This window comes from Sinohyriopsis cumingii, unplaced genomic scaffold (genome assembly GCF_028554795.1).
Source record: "Sinohyriopsis cumingii isolate HCF-2022 unplaced genomic scaffold, ASM2855479v2 utg002256l, whole genome shotgun sequence".
NCBI lineage: Eukaryota > Metazoa > Mollusca > Bivalvia > Unionida > Unionidae > Sinohyriopsis > Sinohyriopsis cumingii.
In genome coordinates, this window is record NW_028316171.1 from 87,910 (window position 1) to 106,473 (window position 18,564).

At 34.0% G+C, this 18,564-nt stretch overlaps 1 long non-coding RNA gene across 1 annotated transcript in view; it reads right to left on the reverse strand.

The window, feature by feature from the left end:
• Positions 1–2,337: 2,337 nt before the first annotated feature.
• Positions 2,338–18,564, reverse strand: part of LOC149770849 (uncharacterized) — a 29,648-nt gene continuing 13,421 nt past the window's right edge. Inside the window, exons 2-3 of the long non-coding RNA XR_016418456.1 lie at positions 3,825–3,851; positions 2,338–3,357 (exon numbers count right to left, since the gene is read on the reverse strand). This is a non-coding gene — a long non-coding RNA (uncharacterized LOC149770849). The remainder of the gene's footprint in view (positions 3,358–3,824; positions 3,852–18,564) is intronic.

Consider the following 18,564-nt stretch of genomic DNA (forward strand, 5'->3'; position numbering starts at 1 on the left):
TTGCAAGAAACATAATTATCTTATAAAGAAAAACCTTCATGCTGGTCCACGAAGTTGTGTTGGATGTAACAACGGCGTTAGAGGATTATATCAGATTTGTAAAAATTGCGGTGGAGATCGATATCGAAGTTTGATGAACTATTACAGAAAAAGAAAGAACATAAATCCAAAAATAGAAAAACCACCATCAGAACTTGAATATTACTTGAAACATAGAACAAATTCCGAAGATTCAGATGAAGATGAAACAGATGAGGAAAAACGACAGCGAGAACGCGTTGAAAAATATTCATCAAACTTGGTATGGTGGTAAATTAATAGCAGCAGAGAGGGTACCTACCAACGTTGGTCGTCAAAAAAATAAACAAGAAATAAATAAACACGTAGAGTACTTTATTTTTTCAGATACTATTTCGAACTGAGGTTTCATTAGTATAATCAGTCATTACAGAAATAAAACATCTCAAGGAAAAGTTCATTTGTAAAATCTTGACCTTTCTACGAGATGATTTTATTTGTTTGTTTTATTTGTTTTGTCGGAATTCTATGGTCTGTTCACCCTCTCTGCTGCTTGGGATAATCAGTGGTTGTTATACATTTGGCTTCTTCAGGTTCATGTATATATAGTTAGCTGATGGATTTACAAATATGTCCATGTACATTTTATCCCTCCATTTTCAAACAAATTTACCTTCGCCTAATCGACGTTATTACCTTACTTGCGAAAATAATTTAGCAAACTCATTTCATCCACGGACTAACTATCAGCTTGCTTGACAACTACTTCTAAAGTGATCATAACATCAATTTTCTTTTTTAAATACGAACTGAAACAGTTCATTAATTAGCGTAATTGTTTCGCTTCAAACACAATATCGCACGTGGAAGTTAATCATCTGTATAATCAATTATAAATTAAAGAATCATTACTGTCATTTAATCAGTTCATAAAGGAAACCAACACTGGTGTCGGTAAAGTACCTTTCATTAATTTAATGACACTGACTCGCTGGATTAAAATCATAGTGAGCCGCTCATTATGATATAGACTGAGTAAACTCATTGCAACAAAACCGCTTACAACACTGCTAATTGATCATACTGGCTTTCTTTTGTTTGACGTGTTTTGATTTGCCGATAATTTGGTCGCTTAGCCCAATATGCAGTCAATGGGTAACAGGATGTAAATGTATACCCTAAGAGGGAGGGGTAGAATCAAGTATTCAGTACGCCTGGAGGGCATGATTGGCCAAATAAAGGTAGGTATAGTGATTAAAGGACGAAAATAAGGACTAGCCTGACTTTTTTTAAAAAGCACTCGTCTTGGACTAGCGACTTGGAAAAATTTTCTTGCCTACTTCAAAAATGATTAGTCCAGGACGCCGGGCTATGGGATTTGCTGGCATATATTTTTTTTTTAAAACTGCCTTCCCTGGGTACCATGTATGTTTAAAAGGAGCAGCCCTAAATGTTTTGGTCAAAACATACGGGATGGAGTGTCTGCATAGTCATCAAGTCACTTTCATTCGGGGTAAAATTATGGATAAAACTGCTCTAAGTTATATACAACCTAAATGCTCACATCTATATATCAATGAGAGGCAGCAGGGCAGAATGACACTAAGCCCAGACCATTGTCTTTAAGATGAACTAATTACCACCACTTTATTCATTTTTCTTACCTGATGGTCAAGGTCACAACTTTTAATGCCATTATCCAGGTGACTACTCCTTCTGAAAGCATCAAGTTTGTGGCTATTCTGACTTATCAAGCAAATCATTCTGACTGGTATCATTATGGTAAACATCCTGCCTACTGCCATAAACCTGATCAACATCATAAAGCCGGTCACTGACAGGCATCATGATGGTCAACATTCCGATTGCTGTCCTTAAGCTGGCTATTCTGACTGGCATCACAAAGGTCAACGTTCTGAATGATGTCCTCAAGCTGGCCATTTTCATTGGCTCCATGAAGTTCAAAAATCCAAATCAATTTTACATTAATACAGCACCAACACGGGTGCAAATGAATCAGGGTTCTCAACAGATTTCAAAACTGAAGAGTCAGTTGACCCTTGACTCCAAAAACCTCAAAAAGTCAAATTAAAATCTCAAACAGTCAAAATGATATCTTAAGAGTCGATTCATTTTATGAGCCCATAACTGATTTCTCATTATTGGTGGAAAGAAATGTACAATATTTCTTGTCACATGCTGAATAATGAGAAATACTTGTACAATATTTCGTAAAAAACATACAATCTGAATTTTGTGAACATATTTCTCTTTCTAACTATGTGCTGATGTGTATATTTTGTATATGAAACAGAGAGGATTATTTTAGACTTTATTATATTTTGAACTCCTCAACATATTCAATTATGATCTGATCAAATCATTTTATATGCAAACATATATCCATACCACTATGAAGGTTATATATTATTCAGATATCAAGGATGTACATCACAGAATTGTCAGCTCACTTTTACACTCATTCTTGAATTTTGTAACAACCAGAGACTGACTATCCCTCCTTCTCAGAGCTGGCACTACCTCTCCGTTTCTTTGGAGTCTGATGGTCAGAAAATTCCTCACCAGCTGGTCATTTCCAAGACGAAGACAGAAAAGAAAATCTACTTCTTTACACCATTGTGATTTTAAAGTTCAAATGTATGCGCTGAGTGTTGTGTCCGTTCAGTTTTTTCTGAAAGAGCCATTATTTAAAATGCTCAAGGTCTAAACGTTTTGCTGACTAAAGCAAATTATTCACCAATATAACATAATCCCGCACTCAAAACTGGCTTCCTAAGAAGCCATATATTCATGTTTTGTCCTAATGATCATAATTTAAAGTACAATCAAAAAATGCCGATATTTTATCCAAAATAAATCAAATAAAGTCATAAATGATTGCGAAGTTTTAAACATTCTACCAAATGAAGCAAATTAATTGCCACTAAAGTTATTAAAGTTGGTCCACACCTTCTTGAGCTGCCATATGCTCCAGTTCCGGCCAGTTGATTATAATTTGATGTCCAGACATACCACTTCTGATATGTGATCAAAAGGCGGTCCACTTGTGTCGTAATTGTTTCTCTTCCTCCATAATAAACTTAAAACGTAATCTCAAAACGGTTCAATTGAATTCAGTCGCATCAAAGCGTTAACCCCGCCCAGTTCATATATATCTTCCATTGGTACAATATTATTGGTTGTCAAGGTGTAGACTGTTCTTGAGTAGATGTCAATGAGTGCCTCCTACAGCAGATTTATTATGGACAGCACATTCGTAGTAAGAAACTAAGCCAGAGGTGAACCAAGGATAATTAAGACTGATGCTCCAGTCCATATCTATGTGCATCAAAGAAAAAGCACAAGTCAGAATTTTGGGTAGCACACTAAAAATGGGTCATATTTAAATTCCACATGTCAAAACACATCTATTAAAATACCTGTAAATATTAAAACAAATTAGGAAAGAAAAAAATGTTGTTAAGTGTGAGTGAAGTATTTATAAATTCACACTTAAGCAATGACTAAATGAATAGGCACTGTATCATATAAGTCAGTGACAAGTTTTAAATTAATATAGTTTTGCTGATCTTTCATGCAGAAATGTCCTGGAATTCCAACTCAAATCCACTACCCATCTAAAGGTTCTGTAAGTCTGGATCATATTTTTTTCAAACTGATGGGCCAGTTAGCATGCTGGCACACATTGAATTAAAATAAGGACTGCATTAAGATCAGATCATGCTAAATTACCTATCCTAGATAGATGTATAAACAAAAAAAATTAGATCCTGTTGTATACATACCTTTTTGGGCAGAATACTAGATTTCAACTGAAAAAAAAAGAAACAGACATCAATTGAACGCTAGAAGAAGCCATTAAATTAATATACATTAATACACATACCATGTCAGCCAATTCTGCATGTCGAGTAATTCTGCACAATGATACAATATTCCTGTAAACATCGGATCACTTGTCGTTTATATATAGAAAATCCAATTTGTATCAAGAAACAATGATTGTCCTTTAATTAAGAAAAGTAATATTCATAAAGTGCACAAGATAATCCCACATTTCCACCCTAAATGCATATGAAGTGTGATTTCTAAATATCAACATGCAGGCCCACTCCATGACCTTTTTGTTGTTGTTGTTGTGGTTGTAGGGTTTAACGCCATTTTTCAGCACACGATAGGCTATACATGGCGGTCAGTATTAATGGTGGAGGAAGAACCCGTGAAAACCCTGGAAAGAACCACCGACCCACGAGAAGCTACTGGCAAGCTTTCTCACATACCCATATTGCCTGAATCAGAGACTCGAACCCACGCAGGCAGAGGTGAGATGGCAATGATCCGTAACGGAGAACGCTTTAGACCACTCGGCCACTCGGGGCCCCATGACCTTTTTGAACTTGTAATCCAGAAAATCCTATTTACTATGTATCTTTTAGAATCATGCAAACAAATACATCAAATGAAAGATGGAAATGTATACCTTAAAACGATACTGCATTTTAATCCAAGTTTCCAACTTTGCAAGAAGTTGTCACACACGTATAAAAACTTATCCTATCCAAAATATGCTGCAAGAACAGGATTCTAAAGAAATTCCCGGGCGCATAATCCGTTTTTAAATTATTGGCAAATTTTTTTCCATAAACGAGACCTTGTAAACACATTACATCCTATTCACTGTTGTTTCTCTGCAGCAAAATAGCTTATTTGTATTGTTACATTGAATTTTGTAAAACCAACTATAAACCTGACCTATTTGGCCGAAATGTTGACAGAAACAGTCCAAAGTAATGCATTTTATTTCCATAGCCCAATGGATAAACATTACATCTTTTCAAAGCTATGTGCAGAATAGGCCGACAACGGCAACATATATCGAGTCATGAAAACAAAGGGGTGGTATCGTGTGTGACCAAAATAAATATTATTTTGAACAGAATATTCTGGTCACAACTGACTCTTTTCAAATGGCAAGCATTGCAGTATTTTATTTTCATCAATCGGTCAAATTCAGTATCTGTTTTGCTTCAATATTGGTGACAGAAGCCTTACGTGCACAGAAATGCGAAACAGCAGTATATATGCAATTTGAACGAACTAATGTACTATGTCAGATTTCAGCCTATGAAGAATAGGAGACATGGAGAATGAATACTGTCTACATTCTGATTCTGTGATCAAAGGGTTACGATATTTGTTTTTTTTATAGTTTAAAGCCATTTTCAGCACAACTGCTATACATGACTGTTACGTGTTTAGGCTCGAATAAACAGTAAAACAGTGAAAACAACAAGCTTTTTAAAATTTAAGAAATAATTTATTTCCCTGGAAAAATTCTGTAAAAATGAAAAAATAAGATCTTGCGGTTTCAAGAATCAAGTCCAAAAATAATCCAAGAATAATCCACGAATTAAATTGCAGAAGTCCTAATAATAAAATGTTCAAATGAATTCAAGTTTGAGTCTCGACAAAGAATCTAAGATGGAAGACGATGACATAAGCCGTATCCTATACAATGTTGTCGTTTACAGTTCCTTGCAAATAACACTCCTGTTGGAAATCAGAATAAAATTTTGGAAGTAATGTCTTTCCAGAAATTCTAAATGAGCAGTCTTCAAATATTTCCAGAGAATAAAGAATTAATCCTTCAGAAATCCAAGTGATCTGAAGAAAATTATAACTTAAAAATCTGGCAACAACAAAGAAAACAAATAGATACCAAGTGTAAAAGCCCAAAAACTAGGATCTCTCTCTCTAAAACAAAGGTTATATTGTATTATAAGACGCAGTTTTGAAATTCACCCATATTGCATAATCAGAAGGTGGGGGTCACGTGATCGTGTTTATATCACGTACACAGAATATGACCTTGATTTAACCAATGATTTTTTCCCAGAATTAAAAAAAAGTGTTTACCTCTTAAGCCACGTAGTCCCATTACGACCTTGATAACAACCAATCATTTTAATACAAAAATAGAACTTTTTTAAGTAATTTTGAATCAAGGTCAGCATCCAGGCCAACACCTGGTGTTTATGAAAAGAATGATTCAGGTCAACCAATTTTCTGGAAAAATATCATCTCCAATGCATAAATGCACAATACGATAGCATGTAAAAAAAACATTTAAAAAAATTAAAACTGACAAACAAATTAAATTGAAATAAATATGAATTAAATCATATATATGTTAACACCTTCCCCCACAAAAAAAGAAAGATTTATATGATAAAGCTTTTTTTTTACCATAGCTTAATTAATACATGAGTTTTAAGAAAAACATTAAAAGCAATCCTATGAATTATAAATAGTGTACATGAAATAATACATTTCTATACACGGGAAATTCAGAGATAGCCTCGACCTTAGCATCTATAGGTTTAACTTGTCCATGTCCCACGATGTGAACCAGGAAAGTTACACTAACATGGAAGAACTCACTTTTAGACAAATTAATTGTCAAACATGCATCAGTGAGCCTGTCAGAGAATTTCCATATTGTTGCTAAATGTTCTTTCCAGGTGTCGTTGTAGACGATGACATCATCGATGTAAGCATCACAATCGTCTAGACCAGAGTTATTCATATTCATGAGACGCTGAAATGTACTTGGTGACCTTTTCATCACAAACAACATCACTTTATATTGGTAAAGTCCACCTGGAGTCACGAATGCCAAAATTTCCTTTACGCTTTCCGTTAAGGTCACCAGCCACCTATATTGTACAAACAAGTGATATTATAGTTATAAACAAAACGCATTGGTTATGTATGCACACCATAAAAATGTTTAATTAGACTTAAAACCCTGCTTTATAAAATGAAAAAATTATTCGGCAATCTCCGTAAACAATCGGTAGTTTCCGCGTGCCAAAACTGGATATGATGTACATTTATTCCTTCTATTCAACCTAGCCATATAAGTGCTTAATTTCCCCACATAAATGTCTATGTGATATAGCATACGATCGTGCTTTTGTGCAGCAAATATGATGCACTGTGTTGCATTCGGATGTAACCAAAAGAGTGATGATGGATTCTTTCTTTTTCCGAAAACTATGTTTACCAGAAAAAAGTATATTTAATCTGTGGGATCAAATAGGGGAGGGATGGGAAAGTTGTATCATTTTTGCCAGATTATAGTGAATTTGGCCCAAAGACAATTCGACCCAACTCGAAGTACAATTCGGCCAAACTTAACAATAGTTTGCACGTTCTTTTTCTTCAGCAAAAAAGTAGATGCTATGTAAGATAGGTTTTAGAGAGAAAAAAAAAACTAAATTTAAACGAACTACTTTGATATTCTTTGAAAGAAAATAATCATACTTCGTAACGTACATATTTATGAGAGAAAACACAAACTGACATATCTTTCTTGTTCTAATTAAAATATTTACATACATTTTTTATGCTAAAAAATATATGCATCTGCACAACGACATTCTCACTTTAAGTCTTCCGGTCAAATTATCAATAATCATTTATAAAACAAAAATACGTAACAGATAATATTCTAAATAATATGTATACATTTTGCTAAGGGTAGTGTACATGAGATATTATAACAAATATACTTAATTTTAGGCTTCACGTTGTAACACAGCTGCATATAATACATACTAGATTACACACGAGAGAGAGAATACCGTTGAGCATTTTTGCCAGTTTTTAGTTGCTGCAATATGAAGCTCTTACCAGTTAATTGTATTGTTTGTTTTTATTTTTTAAGTTGTCTTAGTGTTTGCGCATGTACATTGAAAGCTTGTCATTGCTGGTCAATAACATCAATCATATTTGCTCCATTATTCCATACAAATTAGAAAGGAAATCATTTTGTATTTAATTTGTGCCCCCCCCCCACTCATGGTATAAATTAAATTGATAAACATACACTTGTTTGAAAATAAAATGAAAGAAATTAACCTTGCACTGTTATCATATATTCCTTCTTTTTTCATCTAACGAAAATTATTTTTAAAAAATATATATCGAGGAACTTCTTATATGTAGCGGATGCCGGCTTGCGTATGCATGCTTAGTGTAGTGTGCATCGCTTATGTCAAATAACAAAATCGCAAATGAGATGAAAGTATCACCCGATTGCTTGAAGGCACCTGCCATTTACACATGATAAGTTACTTATTGCAAACTGACCCAGAGTGTATTGTATCCAGGTTAACTATAAATCGGTATCTCGCAAATAATAATAAAAAAAAAATCATTTTTTTAAAAATACATTCAATGTGAGTGCAAATGATAATGTTTTTGCTAGCATGGGTTACAAAAGTATTATTAAAGGAAGTTATTATTTTGTATACTATTTGCCCTGCAAACATCAACTATGATTACATATGGCAAACAAATAGAAGCCCGGGTGATAACCATAACTAGCAGGGAGCAACGAACTCATTGTTTAAACTAAGCGACAGGATATCAAATACAAAGGTTATTTTATTACAATGCAAACCAACCCAGGAATCTTGACTTTGGTATCTTTTTAGTGTGCCAATTTTTCTTCTGTTCTGTAGTCGGCAGACAAAAAGAAGTCAAGTTTGGTTCCTTTGGATTCTTCAAGTGTGCCGATTTCTTTCATCTTTTCTTAGAAATAAAGTCTGCCGACGCAGGGAAGCCAGCATTGATTCTTTTTACCTGTATTAACGGGAATTTTGAAAATAAACTGAAACAATGGAACAGATTTGAAAGTGACAAAATCTAGTACTTCCTGCACGCATACCGATATAAGGCTGAACAATAAATTAGTTTTCATTAGTTTCATCTAAATATTCCCTTTCCATAGTTTATAGTGTTTTATTTTTCGACAACAAGAAGCATGTACTTCGTCTTGTAGGGATAAATGTACGTAATTTCCTGTTGTATCCTCTATAGGTGGGAAATTGTAACTAAGGGGAAGTAACAGCGTTGTATACTTCTATTTTGAGTAATTAAATTATTATTTCTTCTTTACACCTGATAATTTATTTTGTTCTTTTTGTGCGAGTATAACTGTTTTTAATCATGTAACGCAAATCTGATATAAATAGGAAATGTTGGAGCATGGCGGGTGACCTTTAATGGAATCTGCCCAAATCCTTTCAGAAGGTCAATTTTGGTGATATACTTGGCATTCCCAATCTTATCAATACAGTCATCGATTCTTGGTAATGAGAATTAATCTGATTTTGTCACACTATTCACCTTCCTATATTCAGTACACATACGGAAAGTTTTATCTGATTTTGGAACAAGTATGCATGGTGAACTCCAGTCACTTTTACTGGGCTCTATAAAATTATTCTCCACCAAATATTGAATTTCCTTTTTCATGTATCCCTTTGAGAGGGTTCATTCTGTACGGGTGTTGTTTGACAGGTTTGGAATTTACAATTTCAACATCATGGAAAATTTTGTTTGTCCTTGTAGGCATATCGGGAAATAAGTGCTCATATTCAAATAATAACTGTTTAAGTTCATTTATTTCTTGCTCCTGCAAATGTAAAAGTTTCTGGTCCAGATCATTAATAATTTCGGAATTCTGAAGATTTGTCACTCCAATGTCAGTAGAATCTGATGATATTCCTTCACTTAAATCTTCATTGAGTGGGGCAGGTACAACTAAATTAATTGCATGTTTAACCTGGCTATCTCTTTCAATATACGCTTTTAGCATGTTAATGTGACAGTGTTGGTTTTGTTTACGCCTCCCTGGAGTATTTATGATGTAATTTAAATCATTTATTTTCCTGTCAACTGTGGAGGGACCATAATACTTGGCCTGAAGAGGATTTTGTTGTATTGGCAAGAGAGCCAGAACTCTATCACCAGGCTGAAATTTCCTTTTCTTCGAGTTTTTATCATACCTTGACTTCATTTTGGATTGAGTAGAGTGCAGATTTGCTCTTGCGACCTAACAAGCCTTTGACAACTTGTATTTAAAATTAGAAACATAATCAAGAAGATTAATTTCAGAATCTTCATTAGAAAGAAGTTTCTCTTTCAATAACTTCAATGGTCCACGCACAGCATGTCCAAAAACTAGTTCAAAGGGACTGCAACCTTATGATTCTTGAACTGATTCCCTAACAGAAAACAAAGGTAAATGAACACCTTTATCCGAATCTTTACCTGTATCAAATTAATATGATCGAATCATATTTTTCAAAGTCTGATGGATTCTTTCTAAAACCCCTTGGCTCTCAGGGTGATGGGCGCAAGATCTGAATTGTTGGATGCCTAATTCATACATAACTTGCTGGAAAATTCCAGACATGAAATTTGAGCCCTGATCAGACTGTACGGACTTAGGAAGGCCAAATTCAGTAAAAAACTTATCAAAGCTTATACTATTGTTTTAGATTTTATATTCCTCAAGGGAATGGCTTATGGAAACCTTGTTGACGCACACATAATGATCAACAGGCATTGGTTGCCTGACTTGGTTTTGGGTAAGGGACCAACACAATCTACCATAATTCTACTGAATGGTTTGTCAAAGGCAGGAATAGGTTGTAGATGAGCCTTGGGAATTTTCTGATTTGCTTTTCCTACCATTTGACAAGTATGACAAGATCTACAGTATCTGGCAACATCACTTTTGATTTTTGGCCAATAGAAGTGAGTTAAGATCTTGTGATAAGTTTTATTGATCCCTAAATGACCAGCCAATGGAGTTTATGGGCCAGACTAAGTATTTCCTGTCTGTATGGTTTTGGAACTACAATATGATAGTTCATTGACCATTTACCATCAGCAGGTACCTCAGGAGGTCTCCATTTTCTCATAAGATTTCCATTTTTAATGAAATAACAGACAGGAATATCAGTAGCTTCAGTTTCACTAATGGCCTTTTGAAACAAACAGGAGATCTCATGATCTTTTTCCTGTTCGACGACAAGTGATTGTCGTTTATCACCCTAATTAGAATAAAGAGAATGAGTCGTCGTTCAAAGATGATCACTGTGATCAATACCCTTTGATTGATCCAAACAAAGAGTGAAAGTGACCTCATCAAAAGCCTGACCAATACATGTGTCAGCTAAAGGAATACTGCCCTTATCAACATCATTCTCAAGAGCTTTCTTTACCATAACTCTGGTAACTGCACAAGCTGGAAATATATCAGTGAATTCTGTTTCAACTGGATCGACTTTCTGATCCAAGCAAGGCTTGTCAGTTACAAGTGGATTAACCACAACCTTGTCTTCAGCTAGGTCATTCATTGCCTAGTACTAAATGATTGCCCTCAATGGGTAAAACAGACTCTTCCGACTGTCATGGGTCCTGAGACTAAGTCTGATGACAAATTTATACAATGGAGAGCAGGGTTCCCATGCTACTGGGAAATTAGGAAAAAGTCGGAGAAATGATAATTTTTTATGCCAAGTTTTGTCTAGTCTGTCAGCGGATTAAAGACATAAGGATTAAAATACTTGCCATTTTGGAGAAAATAAATAATTTTCCTATTAATTTCAAGCAGCTATAAGTCAATATAACATAGTTTAAATTTGCTAGGCCCGCTGGTAAGCTATCTTACGGTAGTGAGAGATTCCAAATTTTGTATATGTAATTGCTCTGAACCCACACTCCATCCTAAATGTCCAAATGTGAAAAATGGGGTTGGAATATTCGGAGGAAATCCGAATTAGACAATTTTTAACCTCTGAGCTGAACTTTGGCGCGAAACTATTACACAGTGACATGAAGCTTCAAGCATTGGTTTCAGATCTTAAAAAGAAATGATAAGAGCCCATGTATCAATACTGGTTTTGGGACTGGTTTATTGAACTACAAGAAGACAATTTTATTTTACAGAAAATTCAGTCCCTTTATTTTTACAACAAAATATAATTTTGAAGGTCTTTTGTCAAATTTTAAATCATTCTTTTTGTAAATGTCTTTAAATTATAGATTTTTTAAAATCAAATCACGTTAAGGAGTTTACTTTGGTTGAAAAATACTGAGATTTTATTGGCACATAAATTCAGGGTTAAACTTTTTCGTTACAAGATACGATTCTAATACTTTGCATTTATTGTTGTTTTTTTTTCATACTGTGATAGGAAATGTTTACTTGTATAGCATGCACATATATTGCTCTAAAATTCTTTAGAATGAAAGTTTTGAAAGGAAACAAAATAATTTATGTTCGTTATGTTGTTTCCCAGTATGAACATAATGAAGGTCAGTAATGTAACGTTAAAATTAGTATAATGTACATCGAAGTGGCTTTAAATTTATAGCAATAGTCAGATTTGTTTCGTGTGACTCATTTTGTGGTTTTGAATATGATCATCTTTTCCGACATATTTTTTGGAGAGTCTTCAAAGAGAAACATCTTCAGATTTGGAGAAGGCATGTTTTATAATCCAAAAATGTTCTTTAATTCCATTCAGTAATGGTCATATGTTAACATTGAAAAATTTAATTTCATCCTGGAAAACACCTGGAAATTAGTATTTAGAAAAGCGTGGGAACCATGGGAGAGGAACATTAACAAAGCTGCACTCTACTCCCTGAATAAGAACACTCTCATTAGAAGAAGACGTCTCAGAAAAAGGCAAAGTACCTGATAATAAAAACTCCGAGAAGCTCCTGTGTCCCTTAAAATTTTAACAGGGATAGGATTGGCTGAATCACCAAAGAGTGACATATAACCCTTCGATATCAATGGTTCATAATTCTCCATATTCAAATCAGACACAGGTTTATTAGACCCAACAAATCTATTGCTTTCAATACATGACCATGACCTTGAACTCTTAGAAATAAGAGCATTTGGAAAAGGTCTTTCTTGATTCTGATGCCTATTTTTCAGTTTGTATCAATCAGAAATAATGTGTCCTTTTTACTTGCAATAGGTACACGTAGGAAGAGACAAGGATCAAGAATCAAGCTTCTCCAAAGTTTGATTTTCAGACGTTGTGCCAGTCTGAGTTTTAGAAGGGCATATATTAGGCTGAAATACTTTTATGCCAAAGTCTTATTTACAAAAGGAACTTTATGAGTTAAAGAATACTCATCAGCAGCACAAACAGCATTTTCCAAGGTTTCAATCTGATGCTCATCAAGATAAGACTTAATGGACACAGTTTTTGTTTGAAATCTTCAAGTAATATAAGTTGTTTGAGACTTTCATAATCGTGCTCAACTTTCTTGGCTAAGAACCATCTATCAAATAATTGTTCTTTTTCTCCACCAAATTCGACACGAGTTTATCCAGCTTCTTTTCTATAGTTTCTGAATTTTTGCCGATAAGCTTCAGGACTAACTCATAACCTCTTAGGATGCAATCTTTAACCACATCATAGTCACCACTTTGGTGAACTGACAGTTAATTATAAATATCACTAGCCTTACCAGTGAGTACACATTGTAATAACTGAGTCCAGTGCTTCCTTGGCCATTTCAATGTTTCAACAACTTTTTCAAAACGAATAAAATATTCGTCTACTTCTCTTTCTCTGAAAGGGGGCACTAACCTAATGTTCTTTGCAAGATCAAAACTTACATCTGAATTTGAAGTACGAATGTGTTTTTCACTTGCCAGTTCCATTTCTTTCATTTTACATTAATATTCCCTCTCTTCCTTCTCTCTCTCCTTATCTATTTATTTTTCTTGTAACTGAATTTGCATCTGGTCTTTATGTGATTCCATTTGACTTTCTTTCTCTCTTTCCTGTCTCTCTCTCCTCTTTTTGATATTGTTACTGCAAATGTTTTTCTTGCTTTCCTTTTCTTCTGCTTGTAACTTCATTATTTTCTTTCTCTAATTTCATGTTCTTTTTATTTTACCAATTGCAACTGCATTTGCATTTGTTTTTCTCTTTCTTTTTTCTGAAGGTCCAGCTTCCTCAACTCCTATTCCATCTTGTATTTTAATTCTAATTCCTTCATTTCTGTGTCAGAGTCTGATACAGACGTACTGACTGAAACCAAAGCACTTTTATCCAAACCATTCTCTTTTACCGAATACTGAACCAAAATATTTATTTCCTGTTTCGTTAAGAAAGCCTTTATTTCAGAAAGATCGTATTTTCTGGCAAGTTGAATCAAATCGTCTTTTTTGAACAGATCGAATTGTTCCTGGGTAGGATTTGGAAGAAAGATTTCCACTTTTGATGCCATTTTAAAAAAAGCTTGTCGATCTCATTAAAGATTTCAAAAACTAGGGGAATCCAAATTTCAAAAAAGTTTTCTGAAATGTTTTAGCAAAAATTCAAATATCCACAAGGACGAGCACCCAATTTCTATGTTATGTGTTTAGGCTCAAATAAAGAGCAACACAGATAGAGTGAAAACAATAAGCTTTTTAAAATTTAACAATTCATTTTCCTGGAAAGTTCTGTAAAAATGAAAATAGGAGAAGAACTTACGGTTTCAAGAATCAAATCCAAAAATAATCTAAGAATAATCCACAAATTAATAACAAAAGTCCAAGTAATAAAAGTTCTAATAATTTCAAATTCGAATCCTGATGTAAACTCCAAGATGGATGATCATATGACGTATGCTGTAGTCAGTACTGTACTTATTTATAGTTCCTTGTAGAAATACAAATACATGTAATGGCACTCCGACGTTGGAAATCCAAATTAAATTTGTACGCAATGTCTTTCCAAAATTTAGGTGAGCACTCCTCAAAATATTTCCAGAGAATAAAGAATTAATCCTTTTGAAATCCAATTGATCTGAAGAATTATTATAGCTCAAATCTGGCTACAACAAATTGACTTGACACCAGTATGAAAAGCACAAAAGTGAGAAATCTCTCTCAAAACAAAGAATATATTGTATTATAAGATGCAGTTTCGAAATTCCCCCAAGTTGTGAAATCAGAGGGGGGTCACATGATCATGTCTATATCACATACACAGAATATGGCCTTGATTAGACCAATGATTGTATTCCCAGAATACAAATTTTACAAAAAGTCTTTACTTCTTAACCCACGTAGTCCCATCATGACCATGACCATAACCAATCATTTTAAAATAAAAAAGAACTTTGTTTACTAATTCTGAATCTAGGTCAGAATTTAGATCAACACCTGTTGTTTATAAACTAACAGTCAAGGTCAAACAATTTTCTGAAAAAGCATCATCTCTAGTGAATAAATTTACATTACAATAGCATGTAAGAAAATAAAAATTTAAAACTAAACACAATTAAAATAAAATATATACATATTAAATCAGATATACGTAACAATATTTATTGTGAAAACAACCGAAAATCTGTAAATGTTGCAGCAATTTGAAGAAAATCAGATTCACTACACAGAGAGCAAGTCAATGTGATAGTCACGTGACACCAACAAAAACAACGCTGGTACGTGCTCAGTACGTCTTGAAAATGCCCCCCACCCCCCACTGCGATACCTACAGGTTTCTGGTTATTGTTCTCAAAATAAATATGTTGAGAATTAAGCGAACATTATATTTATTTAATTACAAACATTAAGTGACTTCTTTATAATATGTCCAACTTCTATGTACAACAACTTTGGAAATTTGTTTATTGTCAATATCATGTGACTATATGACCTCTGATGTCATTGACATGTTGGTTGCAAGATTTGTACAGTCATGTGACTCGGGATGCAAATAACAAGATCCAGGTCAAATTTCAGCAACAATGTACTTTCGTGTCGTCTGTCAGCAGATTAAAGACATAACAACTATTGTTTGAGAAAAATCTTATTCTTATCGATTTCATGCAGGTTTATGTTAATGAAAGGTTGCTAAAGTTTGCTGGGATGGCTAGTAAGCAGCTACCCCATGCTAACACCAGATGGTGTCGGTGAATTCCAACTTTTCAATAGGGAATGGACTCTACACCCCATAATTATCATAATATCAAAAATGGGGTGACAAGGGTCATAGGAAATTGCGACTACGTTTACAAGAACAAAATTTAGTAAAATATATCCATATTAGAAATTTGAGAAGCATTCAATTTGTTTTCTGAGGAATCAGTAGTTGTAAATAATATTTCTGGCAATGAAATCATGTCTTTGGTTATCTTGGTTAAAAGCTGAATTTGTAGCTGTCAATTTGTGGTTATAGTATTGTAAATGCATATTCAGGCTTATTTTTAGTAATTTTGCTTTTATTAAATTGTGTGGAAAGTTGTTTCATTTGTTTTCGATCTTTGTGGAAAATATTACTTTATTATCCAGTCTAAGTTTTGTTTAAAATTGTTTCCAAAACAACTTCATCAATATTGAGGTCATTATGTACTGGGCTATAATTTCTAGCTTTTGGATTCTTCTCAACTCATCTTTTTATAAACAAGGAACAGTGGTCCCAAGCCATAAGCATAGACTGCTGTTTAAGTGTCTCGCACACCCTATTCCCACCAGAAAGGCTGTCATACACAAACACTGTACCGTAAATAAACAATTCCTCCAGGAACCAAAACTATAAAGACTGAAGAAATTACTTCCACTACCATTATCACACTCATTAGCAATATAATATTATTTATTTACTTGCTGAATTAATAAATAAAAATAAGAATAATCGCTCAATGAATCATTAATAATGCTATTCACAGCTAATATCATTTTAGCAAAGTACATATACAACTACAGGGCTGAGTAAATCCCATAGCCTGACGTCCAAACTAGTCACTTTTGAAGTCGGGCAAGTAAAATTTTCCAAGTCGCTAGTCCAAGACAAGTGTTGTTTTTTTAAAAGTCGGGCTAGTCCTTATTTTCATGCTTTAATCACTATACCTGCCTTTATTTGGCCAATCATGCCCTCCAGGCGTACTGAATACTTGATTCTAACCCTCTTCGGGTATACATTTACATCCTTTTACCGCTTGACTGCATATTGGGCTAAGCGATCAAATTATCGGCAAATCAAAACACGTCAAACAAAAGAAAGCCAGTATGATCAATTAGCAGTGTTGTAAGCGGTTTTGTTTCAATGAGTTTACTCAATCTATATCATAATGAGCGGCTCACTATGATTTTAATCCAGCGAGTCAGTGCAATTAAATTAATGAAAGGTACTTTACCGACACCAGTGTTGATTTCCTTTATGAACTGATTAAATGACAGTAATGAATATTTAATTTATAATTGATTATACAGATGATTAACTTCCACGTGCGATATTGTGTTTGAAGCGAAACAATTACGCTAATTAATGAACTGTTTCAGTTCGTATTTAAAAAAGAAAATTGATGTTATGATCACTTTAGAAGTAGTTGTCAAGCAAGCTGATAGTTAGTCCGTGGATGAAATGAGTTTGCTAAATTATTTTCGCAAGTAAGGTAATAACGTCGATTAGGCGAAGGTAAATTTGTTTGAAAATGGAGGGATAAAACGTAAGACGAATACTGAGTGTGCGGTAGTTATTTCTGAGTGTGAACGAGGATTTAGTTCAATGAACTTAATCAAGACTTCTTTAAGAAATTTCTTAAACCAAAAAATTTACAAATGCTAATGAACATTTCTGCAAATGGACCAAAGCTTGAGGACTTTAACTCAGACACAACTATCAACTGCTGGCTTAGTGCTGGTGCAGGTGGCAGACATATACATGGATATATTTTCAAATCCATCAGCTAAAACAGATATACATGAACCTGAAGAAGCCAAATGTATAGCAACAAATGTTTTTCAAAAATTAAATTCTTTTAAGAAATAATTATCTTGTATATTGTTTTGTTTGTTTTTTCTATGGATTAAGCACATACGTCTCATCAAATCTCGGCAAGTGATTACCATTTTGGGACCAGTGAAAAATAAGGTGAGAATAGTGACGAGTAGGGTGGGACTAGTGAAGAGAAAGGTGGGACTAGTGAATTTTCTGAAACCACTTGTCCTGGACTAGTGGTTTAAAAACAAATTCGCTCAGCCCTGAACTAGTTAAAATGTTGAACTGTGCCAGAGCCATTATGAACAACAAAGAAATTACTAGACACAATTTTCTTGCAGTATGTCCTCTTTTATCTGCAATATCATGTTTCACAGTCCATATAATTTTGGCTTTCCTAACATCACTTTTACATATGTACTTCGATGTTAGCTGACAGTTCTTGACTGTCTTTTTGACATTATCGCAACAGATGAATGATATTTATCCATAAAATATGATGAAATTGGCAACAATACAAACTTCCCTTATCTGCCCTATAAACATATTAGTACATTTAAGCTGACTTTGTGTTGTCACAGATTTTGTCGCATTTTATTGATAAAATGTCAGGCTCATGTGATTACTATTCTCAGAGTCTGAATAGCATAGTTTTACTTGAAATTGGTACTGCTGGCTGTGACTGTTCAGCCCCAATCTTGCCTTTACTCATTTTTTGTTTTCAGCACCCAATGGCCAATACCAACTATACTCATAGTCAACAGGTGTTAGTAAAATTGTCTTCGTTTCTATTAAAAGGGCCTTCGGATCTTATATTCAGTGATATAATATAGTTATTGGTGAGAGAGAAAGTAAGACAGAAAGTTCTAAACGTAGAACGACAGATAAGAAAAAAAGATAGCTCATTTAATTGAAGTGAAAT